General features: G+C 45.8%; 5 non-coding genes and 1 pseudogene across 5 annotated transcripts; 3 read left to right on the forward strand and 3 right to left on the reverse strand.

The window, feature by feature from the left end:
* Positions 1 to 17,307, reverse strand: part of LOC137316688 (zinc finger protein 585A-like) — a 188,808-nt pseudogene that overhangs the window by 49,954 nt on the left and 121,547 nt on the right.
* Positions 9,676 to 9,747, reverse strand: trnaa-ugc (transfer RNA alanine (anticodon UGC)). The gene has a single exon. It is a non-coding gene; the product is annotated as a tRNA-Ala (tRNA).
* On the reverse strand, positions 11,166 to 11,237 carry trnaa-ugc (transfer RNA alanine (anticodon UGC)). The gene has a single exon. It is a non-coding gene; the product is annotated as a tRNA-Ala (tRNA).
* On the forward strand, positions 13,012 to 13,083 carry trnaa-cgc (transfer RNA alanine (anticodon CGC)). The gene has a single exon. It is a non-coding gene; the product is annotated as a tRNA-Ala (tRNA).
* On the forward strand, positions 15,614 to 15,685 carry trnaa-ugc (transfer RNA alanine (anticodon UGC)). The gene has a single exon. It is a non-coding gene; the product is annotated as a tRNA-Ala (tRNA).
* trnaa-cgc (transfer RNA alanine (anticodon CGC)) lies at positions 17,073 to 17,145 on the forward strand. The gene has a single exon. It is a non-coding gene; the product is annotated as a tRNA-Ala (tRNA).

The raw sequence follows: 17,307 nt of genomic DNA on the forward strand, positions 1-17,307 counted from the left end.
ATCAAGAAATCACTGATTTTATTCATAAAATACATTTCAGTTTTGTTTATTTATTCAGTCAGTAAACAAGTGAACGGAATATTCACATAAACAGACTGAGGACCTGATAGTGATAAACACACCCGGAGAGAGTACAATAAAACTCTCACAATCTGACAACATCATAATAACACCTTCAATTCACATTTCATTTTCATAATTGTACTGGATGTTTCAGTAATTCATTCCGGTGAATTATTCACATCGCTGTCGCTCTGTCTCTCTCCCCCTCTGTCCCATTCTGTTTGTGTGTATCTCTCTCTCTCTCCCTCATTCTCCATGCGTCTCTCTCTGTCTCTCTCTATTCCTCTCGATCCTTCTCTCCCCCTTTCGTTTTCCATCTCATTCGCGTTCTCTAACGCCCATCTCCAGCTCTCCGCACTCTCTCTACTCTCTCTCTATGCCGCTTTTCACATCCGAGTAAATCCTAACATCCTGCGCCTGCTTTCTCTTCACCAGCCCCGTGTTCCAACGATCCTATTCTTAGTGTCAGTTTGTTAAATGGTGAAGTCTCTGTGAATGTTTCTTCAGACCATCCAAGTCGCCACCTGTTCACCTGCACTGTTCACTTCATCTACAATGTATGGAATAAACAGAATCGAATGCCTGTTCCAGACACACCTCACAATGATTGAAATTCCTTCTCCTGTAATTACAAAGTACAGCGTTAGATGGCGGCATTGTTCAATTAACAAAACACCAACATCACCGCTGCAACTTATCATCTACAGATAAATAGAAAGGCTCCTGATTCCAACAGATAAAGTTCAAACTGATACAACATAACTTCAAAACATTGCATTTTACAGTGAATTCATCCACAGTGAAGCAGAGAATGAGATGTGAAAGAATCAGCAGCAAACTCAGTTCAGCAGCCAGACTTCTGGAGCTGTGACAGACACACACATAACGAAATATTTCATAACAGTGAGAACCAATAAGTAGATTGAAATCCCAGTTAAACTGAACCATGTTATTGTGGAGGGAGGACATTGCGCTGCCTCCTTGTAACACTGAGACCGTGAGCTGTCTCATTATCAATCACTGAAAACACATTTATGGAAATATATTTCACAACATGAAACTGTTCCAGTTCCTGATGGTCTGATACCATCTCTTAACCCACACACCTGATTCCAATGCATTCAGTACAGAGAATAATCCAGTAACAATGCCAGGGTTGGATAAACAGTGTTCACGGCAGAAATAATGCAATTGCTACAGGACCGAAGGATGGACCGTTATTCCACAATAAATTCAGTGCAGAGAATAATCCAGTAACAATGACTGTGTTGGATATGTAAAGATCATAACAGATATAATTCAGCTGTTACAAGACTGAACGTTTTGAAGTTAAGGACATACCATTAATCAACAGTATATTGAGTACAAAGAAGAGTTCAGTAACAGTGCCAGGGTTGGAAATACAATGTTCATTACAGATATAATGCAGCTCCGACAAGACCAAAAGAGCAGAGACTTTAAACAATCTATCATTCAACTGAAATAAGAGAACGGCTGGCTGCGTAAAATATGGTGGGAGAAAAAATAATTAACCAAGTACAGCAGCACAGTTAACACCGATTTACAATATTCACAGATGAGATAACGGCTTACCTGGAACTCCAATGGCTGCAAGAACAGGATAGTAAATGCGTTCAATCTGAAAAATTGCTGAATATCCCATTTCTGTGAGAAGCAGTGACTTCTGTTGAACTGAAAACCGCAGCTGGGGCAGGCACTCTGAACTGATACATTGCAACAAGCCCTGATTTATACAGAGGATGAATCTCCACTGAAACGGTTATACCCTGGATCATTGCTATTACTTACAGTCGCCGAAACAAATACATTGCATCAGCAGCTTTGTCTCCAATGTAAATAATGACGTGGATATATCGCAAACATCTCAATGTCCAGAACATTATCTTAATGAGACCTCTCTCAGGAATAAAGTTAAAAGCTGTGCTCAGAAAGGACTGGTCCAACAACAATGAGCGGCTACATTTACAGTTTTCATATAATTGTATTGATCATGTTCACTCCTGACGATTCATCTATAAATTTTACCGATTTCTCTGAATGTACACTGAATCCAGGGGCACAAACAGACCCGTTTCACTGTTCCTGCAGATTCTCGGTCAAAATATGAATTTTGTGTCTCTGGCACAGGGACAATTAAAGGGCACGTTGAGGATTGTAGCCGAGAAATGACAGTGGGTGATATTGGGGGTTGGACACTGAACGAGCTTTATTGCCATTCCTCTCTCCGTTATTTTACTGCAGATGTTTACCCGTTTATTTTACATTGGTTGATGGCTCCAGTACATTGGTCCGGTGTAAACCCCGCTTCCCTCACCCGCCTTCATTCATTCCTCAGCCAATTGTCATTGAAACCCTCATCAATGCCTCTGTCCCCTCCAGACCCCATTCCTCCAGTTCACTCCTGACGGCCAGCCACCCTCCACCTTCCAACCAGCAGCAGGTCCTGCTCGGCCTCACTGACCCTCACTGACTCCTAGTTCCTGATCGCCCAATAGTTCACATTTTCATCCATGGCCCACCTCTCCCAATCTCCGCCCTCTCCTCAACACCTACAGGAAACCCACCCGTCACCTCCTCATTCATCGATCGTTGGCCTCTTTTGGTGGGACTACCCTCGCTTGTTTCCACTCACCTATCTGATCATAGCCAGGAGAAGCTTCTCTTCCCACCCTATCACCGTTATATCTGATGTCTCTAAAGGTTCAATCCTTTGCTCCCTCCTCTTCCTCATCTACATGCTGCCCTTTGGTGACATTGTCCACAGACATGGACCAGTTTTCAGCTGGACTTCCAACTTCTTTGTGTTGTCAGAGCGACATTCTGTTTAGATGAGCCACGAATTCAGCCAGTAAAAAATTGGGAAGTCATGATCTTTGACCCCACAATCTCCACATCATTTCGACTGATTTCATCCATTCTCCTCTCTTTTTGATTGGAGAGTCCATCACTAATCATCCAAATTCTCAATGGCTTCCAGTCTCCTAAGCCTGTAGTTTATTTTTATTCTTTCTTACACTTAAATCCACCGGGGCCTCACCCCTCCCTATCTCTGTAACCTCATCCAGCCCCGCAGCCCCTGCCAAAGACTCTGCTCCTCCACCTGTGGCCGCTTGTGCAGCCTCAGTCCATTTGCCCTACTTTTGACAGCCGTGCCTTCAGCCATATCCACGCTCCAGGATTCCCACTCTATGCCACTCGATCTCCCTCTCCACCTTTCAGGTTTCAGCCGTGGTTCACTGGCAGCAGTCTCGCTTCTGAGTTAGAAGGTTATGAGTTCAGTCACAGAGACTTGAACACATAATTCAGGCTGACATTGCAGTGCATCACTGAGTGAGCACTGGACTGTCGCAGGTGTTCACTTTCTTAGGACATGTTAAACGGAAAACCTATCTGCCCTCTCAAGTAGATGTAAAAGATTCCACTGAAGTATTGGAAAAAGAACAGGGGAGTTATCCTGCTTTCCTGGATAATATTTATCCCTTAACCAACATTACTAATCCCTTGCTTCATGATTTTATTATCCCTCCTAATATCTCCTTCTTTGGCCGGGGGTCCATTTTTGTCCGATTATACTTCAGTAAATCGCCTTAGGATATTAATCTATGTTAAATCCGCTGTATAAATACAAGGAGTTATTGTTATATTTTACCATCCTCCACTCTCTTCATCTCACCATTGGCGGCCATTCCTTCAGACAACTAAATTCTACTTTCAAAAACCAAACTTATTCCCTCCGTCTGTCCATTTGCTTCTCCTCCTTTTACACCCTCCTTACACCCACTCTTTGACCAAGGTTTTTTCACCAGTCCTCCTGATATCTTCTTATGCCTTTAGTGCCCGTTTTTACCCACCCCTCCGTGAAGCCCCCTGGGAATGTTTATTACATTAAAGGCGGTCTGTGAATGCGAGTTGTTGTTAACTTTCATTGGACTGTGTTCATTAGTTGTCCACTGAATGAACAAATGTAATTTCTGGGCTAATATTTTTGTACCAGAAAAAGATTTATATAATAGACGGACTTGTCGAGATAAATTAACATTGGCCATTACTTCTGGACACTGTATTGTTCGAACAACATAACTCGGTTTATCTACAACCATCGCATTGCAATAAAGGGCATTCTAGTGCATGGATATCGCTGAAGGCAGGGCTGTCAAAAATGGGACAAATGGACTGCGGAGGCAGCCTTTAGGGAGTCGTCTATGTATAATGAGACCAGTTACAGTGACCAGGGTGAAGGTTTATTAGTTATTTGCCTTTTCTCTCTTTGGTAAAACCTGGTTTACTTCTGGCTCGGGCTGATAGGAACATATAAACATAGAAAACAGGAGCAGGAGTAGGCCATTGGGCCCTTCGAGCCTGCTCCGCCATTCAATATGATCATGGCTGATCCTCTCTCTCAATACCATATACCCGCTCTCTCCCCATACCCCTTGATGCCTTTTGTGTCTAGAAATCTATCGAGCTCCTTCTTTAATATATTCAGTGACTTGGCCTCCACAGCCTTCTGTGGTAGAGAATTCTGCATGTTCACCAGCCTCTGAGTGAATAAATTTCTCCTCATCTCAGTCCTAAATGTCCTACCCCGTATCCTGAGACTGTGACCCCTCAGCCAGAGGAAACATCCTCCCTGCATTCAATCAGAACTTCATACCTTTCAATGAGATCCCCTCTCATTCTTCGAAACGCTCGTGAATACAGGCCTAGTTCACCAAATCTCTCCTCATGCGACGGTCCTGCCATCCCAGGAACCAGTCTGGTGAACCTTCTCTGCACTCCCTCTATGGCAAGTATATCCTTTCTTAGGTAAGGAAACCAAAACTGCACAGTATACTCCAGGTGTGGTCTCACCAAGGACGGGTAAAACTGCAGTAAGACATCCTCGCTCCTGTACTCAAATCCTCTTGCAATGAAGGCCAACATACCATTCGCCTTCCGAACTGCTTGCTGCACCTGCATGTTTGCTTTCAGTGACTGTTGTACAAGGACACCCATGTCCCTTTGTACATCAACATTTCCCAATTTATCATCATTTAAATAATACTGTGCCTTTCTATTTTTCTTTCTGCCACGTTATATTGCATCTGCCATGTATTTGCACATTCATTCAACTTGCCTACATCGCCTTGACGCCTCTTTGCATCCTCCTCACAACTCACAATCCCACCAAGTTTTGTGTCGTCAGAAAACTTGGAAATATTACATTTGGTTTCCTCATCCAAATCATTGATATATATTGTGAATAGTTGGGGCCTAAGCACTGATCCCTGGGGTATCCCACTAGTCACCGCCTGCCACCCCGAAAAAGACCCATTTATTCATACGTTCCGTTTCAAAAGACGATTTATTCCTACTCTTTTAATATGATGCAGCTTTATGAGTGACTCTCTTTGGTTAAAGCCCGTAGATCCAGAGTACAGTTTGCAGTTTTGACGGCCATTATAGAAACTGCACTCAACCCATAGAAAGCACAATGTTGATTATCTCGAACGAGGCAACGGAAGGGAAGCTGTATGAGTGAAGACGTGAAATTCCGGGATTTTTTCTGTGGAAATGGAGGAGAGGAAACTTAAATTTCAAATCATGAAGTTGTTTGATAGAGTAATAGAGAATTACTGTATCCTCTGGTTGTGAGGATCAGTGATAGAGTAATAGAGAATTACTGTATCCTCTGGTTGCGAGGATCAGTGATAGAATAATAGAGAATTACTGTATCCTCTGGTATGTGGATCAGTGATGGAATAATAGAGAATTACTGTATCCTCTGATATGTGGATCAGTGATAGAGTAATCGGGAATTCCTGTATCCTCTGGTATAAGGATCAGTGATAGAGTAATAGAGAATTACTGTATCCTCTGGTTGTGAGGATCAGTGATAGAGTAATAGAGAATTACTGTATCTTCTGGTTGTGAGGATCAGTGATCGAGTAATAGAGAATTACTGTATCCTCTGGTTGTGAGGATCAGTGATCGAGTAATAGAGAATTACTGTATCTTCTGGTTGTGAGGATCAGTGATCGAGTAATAGAGAATTACTGTATCCTCTGGTTGTGAGGATCAGTGATATAGTAATAGAGAATTACTGTATCCTCTGGTTGTGAGGATCAGTGATAGAGAAATAGAGAATTACTGTATCTTCTGGTTGTGAGGATCAGTGATCGAGTAATAGAGAATTACTGTATCCTCTGGTTGTGAGGATCAGTGATATAGTAATAGAGAATTACTGTATCCTCTTGTTGTTAGTATCAGTGACAAGAGGTCAAGAATTCCAGCTCATCATGAAAGAGTTTAATTTTAAATTCTTCACGCAGAGATTTTTTGGAGCATGGAATATTTTACCATCGGGAATGGAATAACCAGAAAAGGTACAATAGCAATTTTTACCATTGTATCATTTAAGAGAAAATTGAATACATATTTGAAATTGATGAAGATAAAGGGCACTTGGGAGAAAGTTTGCCATTGCATACATTTTGAATTGCTTTAACCATGAACTGGCACTGACACGATGGGCCCCTGTTCTGTAATCCTCTAAGCTTCATGTTTCTCCTAGATTGTGATTTGTGACGTGCTTGAATGATCCTGGAGGCTGGTGTGCTGCCCCGTGTCTAACAATATGACGGTGTAACCCAGGGATGTAACAATAGTTCCCCCTTCTAATCTAAACTGGATATTCATGTTCCTGCACTGCCCAATGTCTAACAATATGACCGTGTAATTCAAGGATGTAACAATAGTTCCCCCTTCTAATCTAAACTGGATATTCATGTTCCTGCACTGCCCAATGTCTAACAATATGATCGTGTAATTCAAGGATGTAACAATAGTTCCCCTTATGATTGGAACTGGATATTCATGTTTCTGCACTGTCGAATATCTAACAATATGACAGTGTAAGCCAGGGCTGTAACAATAGTTCCCTCCTTATAATCTGAGCTGAACATTCATGTTTCTGCACTACCGAATACCTAACAACATGATAGTGTAGCCCATTAATGTAACAATAGTATCCCTTTATAATCTGAACAGGATATTCATGTTTCTGCACTCTCCAATACCTCACAATACTATAATGTAATCCACGAATGTAACAATAGTTCCGCTTTTAATCTGGCCTGAATATTCGTGTTTCTGCACTATCCAATATCTCACAACACGACAGTGTAACACAGGGATGTAACAATAGTTCTCCCTCTATTCTGGCCTGAATATTCGTGTTTCTGCACTATCCAATATCTCACAACACGACCGTGTCACCCAGGGATGTAATTATAGTTCCCCCGTGTAATCTGAACTACATAATCATATTCTGCACTGTCCACTTTCTAACAATACGACAGTCTAACGCAAGGATGCATCAACAGATTCCTTTTTAAACTGAACTGTACATTCGTGTTTCTGGACTGCCACATAACTAATAATAACACAGTATAACCCAGGGATGTGACAGTAATTCCCCATATAATCTGAACTGGATATTCGTGTTCTGCACTGCCCAATATCTAACTATGCGATAGTTTAACCCACGGATCTAACAGTAGTCACCCATAGGATTAAACGGACAGTGGCAGCGCGGATACAAAATTGACTAGGAGACAGAAAGCAGAGAGTAATGGTGAATGGTGTTTTTTCAGACTGGAAAAGAAGTATACAGTGGTGTTCCCCAGGGGTCAGTATTAGGACCACTGCTCGATATGATATATATTAATGACCTGGACTTGGATATAGAGGGTATCATTTCAAAGTTTGCAGATGACACAAAACTCGCAAAAGTAGTAAATAATGTGGAGGATAGTAACAGTCTTCAGGAGGACATGGACAGACTGGCGAAATGGGAAATACATGGCAGATGAAATAGAGTCACAGAAGTGTGAAGTGAATCATTTTGGCAGGAAGAATGAGGAGAGGCGGCTCTTCTTTTCCCAGTGAGTAGTGAGCCTCTGCAATGCGTTGCTGGCTGATGTAGTGGGTGCTGACTCTCTGTCTGCCTTCTCCAGGGAACTGGACCGGTTTTTGGCTGGGGAAGAGGTCGCAACATATAAAAAGTAAGAGGATTTACTATTAACGTGCTTCTGATCCATATGATCTCCTGGACTGATTTCGATCACTTGAGGGGATCGGGGATGAATTTTCCAGTGTATTCCATGCCCTAAAGGCACAGGATTTTTTCTCAGGATCTTTGCCTCTTCCGGGAGATTCCATGGCTGCGGGCGGGGGGAGGGGGAGTCAGTGTCAGTAATGATGCTCCAGCCATCCCGAGTGAGGGGCAGGCTTGATGGACCAGCTGGTCTTTCACTGCCCGTCATTTCCGTTTGTTCGTGTGCGTCCCCAGCTCGTCAAGGTATTTTCAATGAAGCGATCGTCACACAAACCCACGCCTGGGGCATGTCCTGCGTCTGTCTTTAGTGAAACGAGACTCAATGTCTCTGTGTCTCACGTTATTCTCCTCTGAAGCTCAAGGGCTCGAAATATTATTGCAGGCCTCTGCTACAATGTGCCTGAGAATTTCTAGTCCCGTCCAACCGTCCGCTACGGGACGACGTGGCTGTTGTCCGCTTGGAGCGCAAGAGGAGATGATTTTAAGCCCAGTAAATCAATGGGTGGTCTTCAGACAGTGAACACTCAGTCCTTATACCCTTGGTTATAGTTCTATTGGATTCGGGGTTGTAGCTCAGTGGTATAGCGCCTGCTTTGCGTGTATATATTTCTGGGTTCAATATCTAACATCTCCAACATTTATTTTCACCAGAATGTCCCACAGAAAGAAGAATCGTGCTCTCAGAGGGAAGCGAGTTCCAACTTCTGAGACAAACATTCAATTGTCCCGGAGCAGGACTTCATCTCACGGTCCCCTCAGCAGCTCAGCTCATAACAGCCGCCGACTGACCAGAATTCAAAAGGTAAAGTGTTTGGGCATAGAACCTGAGACCTCATACACGCGAAGCATGCGGTTTATCACTGAGCTCCATCACCAGATAATAACGACCTCAAACCAAGTGTAAAAGGACTGAGTGCCTCACTTTCTCAAAGAAACCCGAGGACTTAATCTGCTAAAAAGCATTTCCTCTTTTCAGATACTTGAGGTATGCGGACCTGATACTAGTATTTTAATTCCAGATTTTATTTAATTAATTCAATTTTTAATTAGTTGAAATTGAATTCCCCAGTTGCCGTGGCGGGATTTGAATTCATGACGCCAGATTATTAGGTCAGGTCTCGGGATTACTAGTCCAGTAACCGAACTATACCACCGAACCCGGTGGCTGAACAGAAGAAACCAGGTCTCGTCACTCAGAGAAATGAGAAAGGGAGCGTTGCGAAGAAAGTCTGGGAGAGAGGAGAGTCTCCTCGGGCTGTGTCGACGAAGATTTCTGTTTCATGTCGCCGTTCTTCGAACTGCTCGCTGGACATTGCACCGTCACACATTCCGATCAGTCGGTGGCTGTTTTGAGCTGAGCTGCTGAGGAGACCGTGAGATGAAATCCTGCTCAGGGGCAATTCAATGCTTGTGGAGCCTCAGAGGTTGGAATTCGCGGCACACCGAAACCAAGATTCGCCTTTCTGTGGGGAATTCTGGTGAAAAAATAGCTTTGGAGATGCTGGGGATTGAACCCAGGACCTTATACATGCAAAGCACGCGCTCTCCCACTGAGTTACATCCCCAGATAGGGGTGGATTCCAACGAAGAGCTGATCGCCTTCATTTTATGAGGCCACATAAGGTTTTTTGGGGGGCTTCAATTCATCTCCTTTTCAGTTCCAACCAGACAATTAAACATGAAGTTTGCGGACCTGATGTAATTGTGGGTGAACGGAAGAAACCAGACCTCGGCACTCAGAGCAATGAGAAAGGGGGCATTGAGAAGAAAGGCTGGGAGAGGGGGAGAGTCTCCTTTGGATGTGCTGAAACCATCCTTCCGATTTCAGGGCACATTTTTCGAACGCTCCCGTTATCAGTCACTTTGCTTACGGTTGGACGGGACTAGAAATCCTCAGACACATTGTGGCAGAGGCCGACAAGAATATTTCGAGTCCCCGAGCTTCAGAGGAGGGTAAGGTGAGACACAGACAGCATTGAGGATAATTTCACTATAGACGGATGCAGGACTTGCCTCAGGTGTGATTTTGTGTTTAAAGATCACTTCACTGAAAACACCTTGACGATCTGGGGTTACAGACGGACATGATGGTCAGGAAAAGACCAGTTGGTTCATCAATCCTGCCCCACATGCCTGGAGCATCGTGACCGGACACTCCCTACCGACACCACCCGCCCGTCCCACCGGAAACATGTAATCTCCTGGGAGCGGCGACAAACTAGAAACAAATCCAGCGCCAATAAGGAGGGGAAATTCTGGGAAATTCCTCCCCGAATCCCTCAGGCGATCGAATCGAGTTCAGTGGATCACACTGACCATGTGTAGGTTAACTGTAAAACCACTCACCTTCTGTATGATGCGATCTCTGCCCCAGTCAAGAACTGGTCCAGATCCATCCAGAAGGCAAAGAGAGAGTCAGCACCCACCACACCAGCCTGCAATGCATTCCAGAGACTCAGTACTCTCTGGGAAATGAAGAACCGCCTAACATCCAGCCAATTCCTACCTCTGTGTCGTCTGAACGCCTGTCCGCTGCTCCTCCCCGATCTGTGAAACTGGGAATAATCTATTTCTTCACTCAGAGGGTGGTGAACCTGTGGAATTCTTTACCACAGTCGGCTGTGGAGGCCAAGTCACTGAATATATTTAAGAAAGACAGATTTCTGCACAAAGAAGGCATCAAAGCGTATGGAGCGAGAGCGGGAATGTGGGATTGAGAGAGAGGATCAGCCATAATCACATTTCATGGCGGAGCAGGGTCGATGAGCCGACTTGTGATCCTATTTTCTCTGTTATTATTACTGGGCCCGCTCTCCAGCCCCGGGATGGGAGCCATTTCAAAGGCGCGTGCGTGCTTCCATTGAATTTTATCGTGTGCAGAGCGTTCGGTTTTTCTCGAGGTGAAGAAACCTTTTCCTGTCCTTGTGTGTGAAGGTGAGGTGAGGACAAGAGGGTCCTTTCAAAATTCGAACCATAAAGCGTTTGGAGATGCCGGGGATTGAACCCGGGACCTCATACATGCAAAGCATGCGCTCTTCCACTGAGCTACATCCCCACGGAAAAAGCCCCTCCACTTTAGAATAAAAAGTGGGCTTTCCGGTCGGTCTCTCCCGGACAATGCGATGCCCAGTCGTTCCACGTGCTCACAATATTCAACCTTTGCTTCAGTTCACGGGGTTTCTGCTCCTCTTTACTTCGAAATTTCCAAAAAAAAATTCAGCGGAAATAAAAAAATACAATTGCCAATAGTCAGTGACGAGGCTGACATCCAACCTCTGAATCATAAAGTGAGATGGATGAATGACACAGCGTCAAACAAGAGCTGGGACTGCTCGCTCGACATTGCACTGTCACACATTCCAGTCAGTCGGCGGCGGCGATGAGCTGAGCTGCTGAAGGGGCCGTGAGATGAAGTCCTGCTCCGGGACAACTCAATGCTTGTGGAGCCTCAGAAGTTGGAACTCGCTGCGCTCAGAAAGCGGAATTCAACTTTCCGTGCGTAATTCTGATGAAAAAATATCTTTGGAGATGCTGGGGACTGAAACCAGGACCTCATACATGCGAAGCATGCGCTCTACCACTGAGCTCCATCCCCAAATAAAGTAAATCGCTACCCAAGGAAAGAAGAACTGATTTTATGAGACCACCCAAGGCGGGTCTGCCACGTGATAGATTATTTCCAGTTCCACAGATTGGGGAGGAGCGGGGAACAGTCGTTTCGACCACACAGAGGTAAGAATAGTCTGGATGTTAGGCGGTTCTTCATTTCCCAGCGAGTAGGGAGTCTCTGGAATGCATTGCCGGTTGGTGTGGTGGGTGCTGACACTTTTTATACTGGGCTTAAAATCGTCTAGTTTTCTGCTGCAACCAGACAATTAAAGGTGAAGTATGCGGACCTGATACAACTGTGGGTGAACGGAAGAAACCAGGCCTCGGCACTTAGTCTAATGAGAAAGGTGGAGTTGAGAAGAAAGGCTGGGAAAGTGGGGAGAGACTCCTTGAACTGTGCTGTAACCACCCTTCCTATTTCAGGGCGCATTTTTTGAACGCTCCCGTTATCAGTCACTTTCCTTACGGTTGGACGGGACTAGAAATGCTCAGGAACATTGTAGCAGAGGCCGGCAAGAATATTTCGAGTCCTCCCGCTTCAGAGGAGGGCAAGGTGAGGCGTGGAGAGCATTGAGTCTCATTTCACTATAAAGGGCCAGGTGTGAGTTTGTGTTTAAAGATCACTTCACAAAAAACTCCTTGACGAGCTGAGGTTACTGACGGACATGATGGTCAGGAAAAGACCAGCTGGTTCACCAATCCTGTCCCACATGCCCGGAGCATCGTGACTGGACACTTCCTTCCGACACCACCCGCCCCACCCACCTGAAACATGTAATCTTCTGGGAGCGGTTGCAAACCAGAAAAAATACAGGGCCAATTTCTGGAAAGTTCCTTCCTGACATCTTGAGGCGATCGAAACCAGTCCAGGACATGACAGTGACCATGTGCAGGTTAACTGTAAAACCACTCACCTTCCATAAGATGCGATCTCTGACCCAGTCAAGAACAGATCCAGATCCCTCAAGAAAGCAGAAAGAGAGTCAGCAACCACCACACCAGCCGGCAATGCATTCCAGAGACTCACTGCTCTCTGGGAAATGAAGAACCGCCGAACATCCAGACTATTCTTCCCTCTGTGTGGTCTGAACGCCTGTTCCCTGCTCCTCCCCAATCTTTGAAACTGCAAATAATCTATCACGTGGCAGACCCACCTTAGACGCTCTCATAAAATGAGAACGATCAGTTCTTCTTTCCTTGCGTAGCGGTTTATTTCATCTGGGGATGTAGCTCAGTGATAGAGCGCATGCTTCGCATGTATGTGGTCCTGGGTTCAAACCCCAGCATCTCCAACGCTATTTTTGCATCAGAATTACGCACGGAAAGGCGAATTTCCCTTTCTGAGCGCAGCGAGTTCCAACTTCTGAGGCTCCATGAACATTCAATTGTCCCGGAGCAGGACTTCATCTCACGGTCCCCTCAGCCGCTCAGCTCATCACAGCCGCGGACTGACCAGAATTCAAAATGTGAAGTGTTTGGGCATCGAACCTGAGACCTCACACACGCGAAGCCTGCCGTTTATCATCTGAGCTCCATCACCAGATAATAACGACCTCTAACCAAGTGTCAAAGGACTGAGTGCCTCACTTTCCTGAGGCCACCCGAGGATTCACTCTGCTGAAAAGCATTTCCGCTTTTAAGCATAGGAGATACCTGAGGTGTGCGGACCTGATACTAGTATTTTAATTCCAGATTTTATTTAATTAATTCAATTTTTAATTAATTGAAATTGAATACCCAGGCTGCCGTGGCGGGATTATTAGTCCAGGACTCTGGATTATTCGTCCAGTAAACTAACCACTATTCTACCGTACCCGCTGGGTTAACAGAAGAAACCAGGTCTCGTCACTCAGAGAAATGAGAAAGGGAGCGTTGCGAAGAAAGTCTGGGAGAGAGGCGAGTCTCCTCGGGCTGTGCCGACCAGCATTTCTGTTTCAGGTCGCTGTTCTTCCAACTGCTCGCTGGACATTGCACCGTCACACATTCCGATCAGTCGGCGGCTGCTGTGAGCTGAGCTGCTGAGCAGACCGTGAGATGAAATCCTGCTTAGGGGCAATTTAATGCTTGTGGAGCCTCAGAGGTGAGAATTCGCGGCACACTGAAATCAAGATTCGCCCTTCTGTGGGTAATTCTGGTGAAAAAATAGCCTTGGATGATGCTGGGGATTGAACCCCGGACCTCATATATGCGAACCACGCGCTCCACCACTGAGCTCCATCCCCAGATAGGAAAGCGATTTAACGAAGAGCTGATCTCCTTTATTTTGTGAGGCAACATAAGGTTTTATTTCGGGCTTCAATTCATCTCCATTTTTGCTCCAACCAGATAATTAAACATGAAGTTTGTGGACCTGATATAATTGTGGGTGAACGGAAGAAACCGGCCTCGGCACTCAGAGTAATGAGAAAGGGGGCGTTGAGAAGAAATGCTGGGAGAGGGGGAGAGTCTCCTTTGGCTGTGCTGTTACCATCCTTCCGATTTCAGGGCACCTTTTTCGAACGCTCCCGTTATCAGTCACTTTGCTGACGGTTGGACGGGACTAGAAATGCTCAGGCACATTGTGGCAGAGGCCGGCAAGAATATTTCAAGTCCCTCAGCTTCAGAGGAGGGTAAGGTGAGGCACAGACAGCATTGAGGATAATTTCACCATCGACGGATGCAAGATTTGCCGCTGGTGTGGTTTTGTGTTTAAAGATCACTTCACTGAAAACACCTTGACGATCTGGGGTTACAGACGGACCTGATGGTCAGGAAAAGACCAGTTGGTTTATCAATCCTGTCCCACATGCCCGGAGCATCGTGACTGGACACTTCCTACCGACACCACCCGCCCCACCCACCGGAAACATGTAATCTCCTGGGAGCGGTTACAAATCAGGAAAAAATCCAGGGCCACGAAGGAAGGGAAATTCTGGGAAATTCCTCCTCGACTCCCTCAGGCGATCGAATCGAGTTCAGTGGATCACACTGACCATGTGTAGGTTAACTGTAAAACCACTCACCTTCTGCCTCAGTCAAGGACTGGTCCAGATCCATCCAGATGGCCGAGAGTCAGCACCCACCGCACCAGCCGGCAATGCATTCCTGAGACTCAGTACTCTCTGGGAAAAGAAGAACCGCCGAACATCCAGACTATTGCTACCTCTGTGTGGTCAAAACGCCTGTCCGCTGCTCCTCCCCGATCTTTGAAACTGGAAATAATCCATCACGTTTCACACCCACCATGGGTAGCCTCATAATCAGTTCTTCTTTACTTGGTTAGTCTCGGCTGCAGTCTGGGGATATAGCTCAGTGGTGGAGCGCATGTTTCGTATGTATGAAAGCTCTGGGTTCAATCCCCAGCATCTCCAAAAATATTTTTTCATCAGAATGACGCACGGAAAGGTGAATGACGCTTTCTGAGCGCAGCGAGTTCCAACTTCTCAGGCTCCACAAGCATTAAATTATCCCGGAGCAGGACTTCATCTCACGGTCCCCTCAGCAGCTCAGCTCATAGCCGCCGCCGACTGACTGGAATGTGTGTCAGTGCAATGTCGAGCGAGCAGTCTCAGCTCTTGTTTGACGCTGTGTCATTCATCCATCTCACTTTTTGATTCAGAGGTTGGATTTCAGCCTCGTCACTGAGGAGTGGCAATTGTATTTTTTTTAATTTCCGCTGACTTTTTTTTTGGAAAGTTCAAAGTAAAGAGGAGCAGAAACCCCGTGAACTGAAGCAGAGGTTGAACATTGTGAGCACGTGTGATGACTGGGCATCGCGTTGTCCGGGAGAGAAAGAGCGGGAAGCCCACTTTTGTTATTCTAAATTTGAAGTAGTTCCGGTGAGGGGATGTAGCTCAGTGGTAGAGCGCATGCTTTGCATGTATGAGGTCCCGGGTTTAATCCCCGGCATCACCAAACGCTTTATGTTTCGAATTTTGAAAAGATCCTCTTGTTCTCACCTCACCTTCACACACAAGGACAGGAAAGGGTTTCTTCACCTCGAGAAAAACCGAACGCTCTGCACACGATAAAATTCAATGGAAGCACGCATGCGCCTTTGAAATGGCTCCCATCCCGGGGCTGGAGAGCGGGCCCAGTAATAATAACAGAGAAAATCAGATCACGAGTCGGCAATGGCTGATCCTCCATCGCAAGACGATATTCCCGCTCTCTCTCCATCCACTTTGATGCCTTCTTTGTGTAGAAATCTGTCTTTCTTAAATATATTCAGTGACTTGGCCTCCACAGCCTTCTGTGGCAGGGAATTCCACAGGTTCACCACCCTCTGAGTGAAGAAATAGATTATTCCCAGTTTCACAGATCGGGGAGGAGCAGCGGACGGGCGTTCAGACGACACAGAGGTAGGAATAGCCTGGATGTTTGGCGGTTCTTCATTTCCCAGAGAGTACTGAGTCTCGAGAATGCATTGCCGGCTGGTGCGGTGGGTGCTGACTGTCTTTTTGCCTTCTGGATGGATCTGGACCAGTTCTTGACTGAGGCAGAGATCGCATCATATAGAAGGTGAGTGGTTTTACAGTTAACCTACACATGGTCAGTGTGATCCACTGCACTCGATTCGATCGCCTGAAGGAGTCGGGGAGGAATTTCCCAGAATTTCCCCTCCTTATTGGCGCTGGATTTGTTTCTAGTTTGTCGCCGCTCCCAGGAGATTACATGTTTCCGGTGGGTGGGGCGGGTGGTATCGGTAGGAAGTGTCTGGTCACGATGCTCCGGGCATGTGATGCGTGATTGATGAACCAACTGGTCTTTTCCTGACCATCATGTCCGTCTGTAGCCCCAGATCGTCAAGGCGTTTTCAGTGAAGTGATCTTTGAACACAAAACCACACCTGGGGCAAGTCCTGCATCCGTCTATAGTGAAATTATCCTCAATGCTGTCTGTGTCTCACCTTACCCTCCTCTGAAGCTCAGGGACTCGAAATATTCTTGCCGAACTCTGCCACAATGTGCCTGAGCATTTCTAGTCCCGTCCAACCGTAAGCAAAGTGACTGATAAAGGGAGCGTTCGAAAAATGTGCCCTGAAATCGGAAGGATGGTGACAGCACAGCCAAAGGAGTCTCTCCCCATCTCCCAGCCTTTCTTCTCAACGCCCCCTTTCTCATTGCTCTGAGTGCTGAGGCCTGGTTTCTTCCGTTCACCCACAATTATATCAGGTCCGCAAACTTCACGTTTAATTGTTTGGTTGGAGCAGAAAAGGAGATGAATTGAAGCCCAAGAAAAAAACTTATGTGACCTCATAAAATGAAGGAGATCAGCTCTTCGTTGAAAATCGCTTATCTCTGGGGATGTAGCTCAGTGGTAGAGCGCGTCGCTTCGCATGCATGAGATTCTGGGTTCAATCCCCAGCATCTTCACAGCTATTTTTTCACCACAATTACCCACAGAAAGGCAAATCTTGATTTCGATGTGCCGCTCATTCCAACCTCTGAGGCTCCACAATCATTAAATTGCCCCTGAGCAAGATTTCATCCAACGGTCTCCTCAGCAGCTCAGCTCACAGCAGCCGCCGACTGATC

This window comes from Heptranchias perlo, unplaced genomic scaffold, assembly GCF_035084215.1.
Source record: "Heptranchias perlo isolate sHepPer1 unplaced genomic scaffold, sHepPer1.hap1 HAP1_SCAFFOLD_60, whole genome shotgun sequence".
Taxonomy (NCBI): Eukaryota; Metazoa; Chordata; class Chondrichthyes; order Hexanchiformes; family Hexanchidae; genus Heptranchias; species Heptranchias perlo.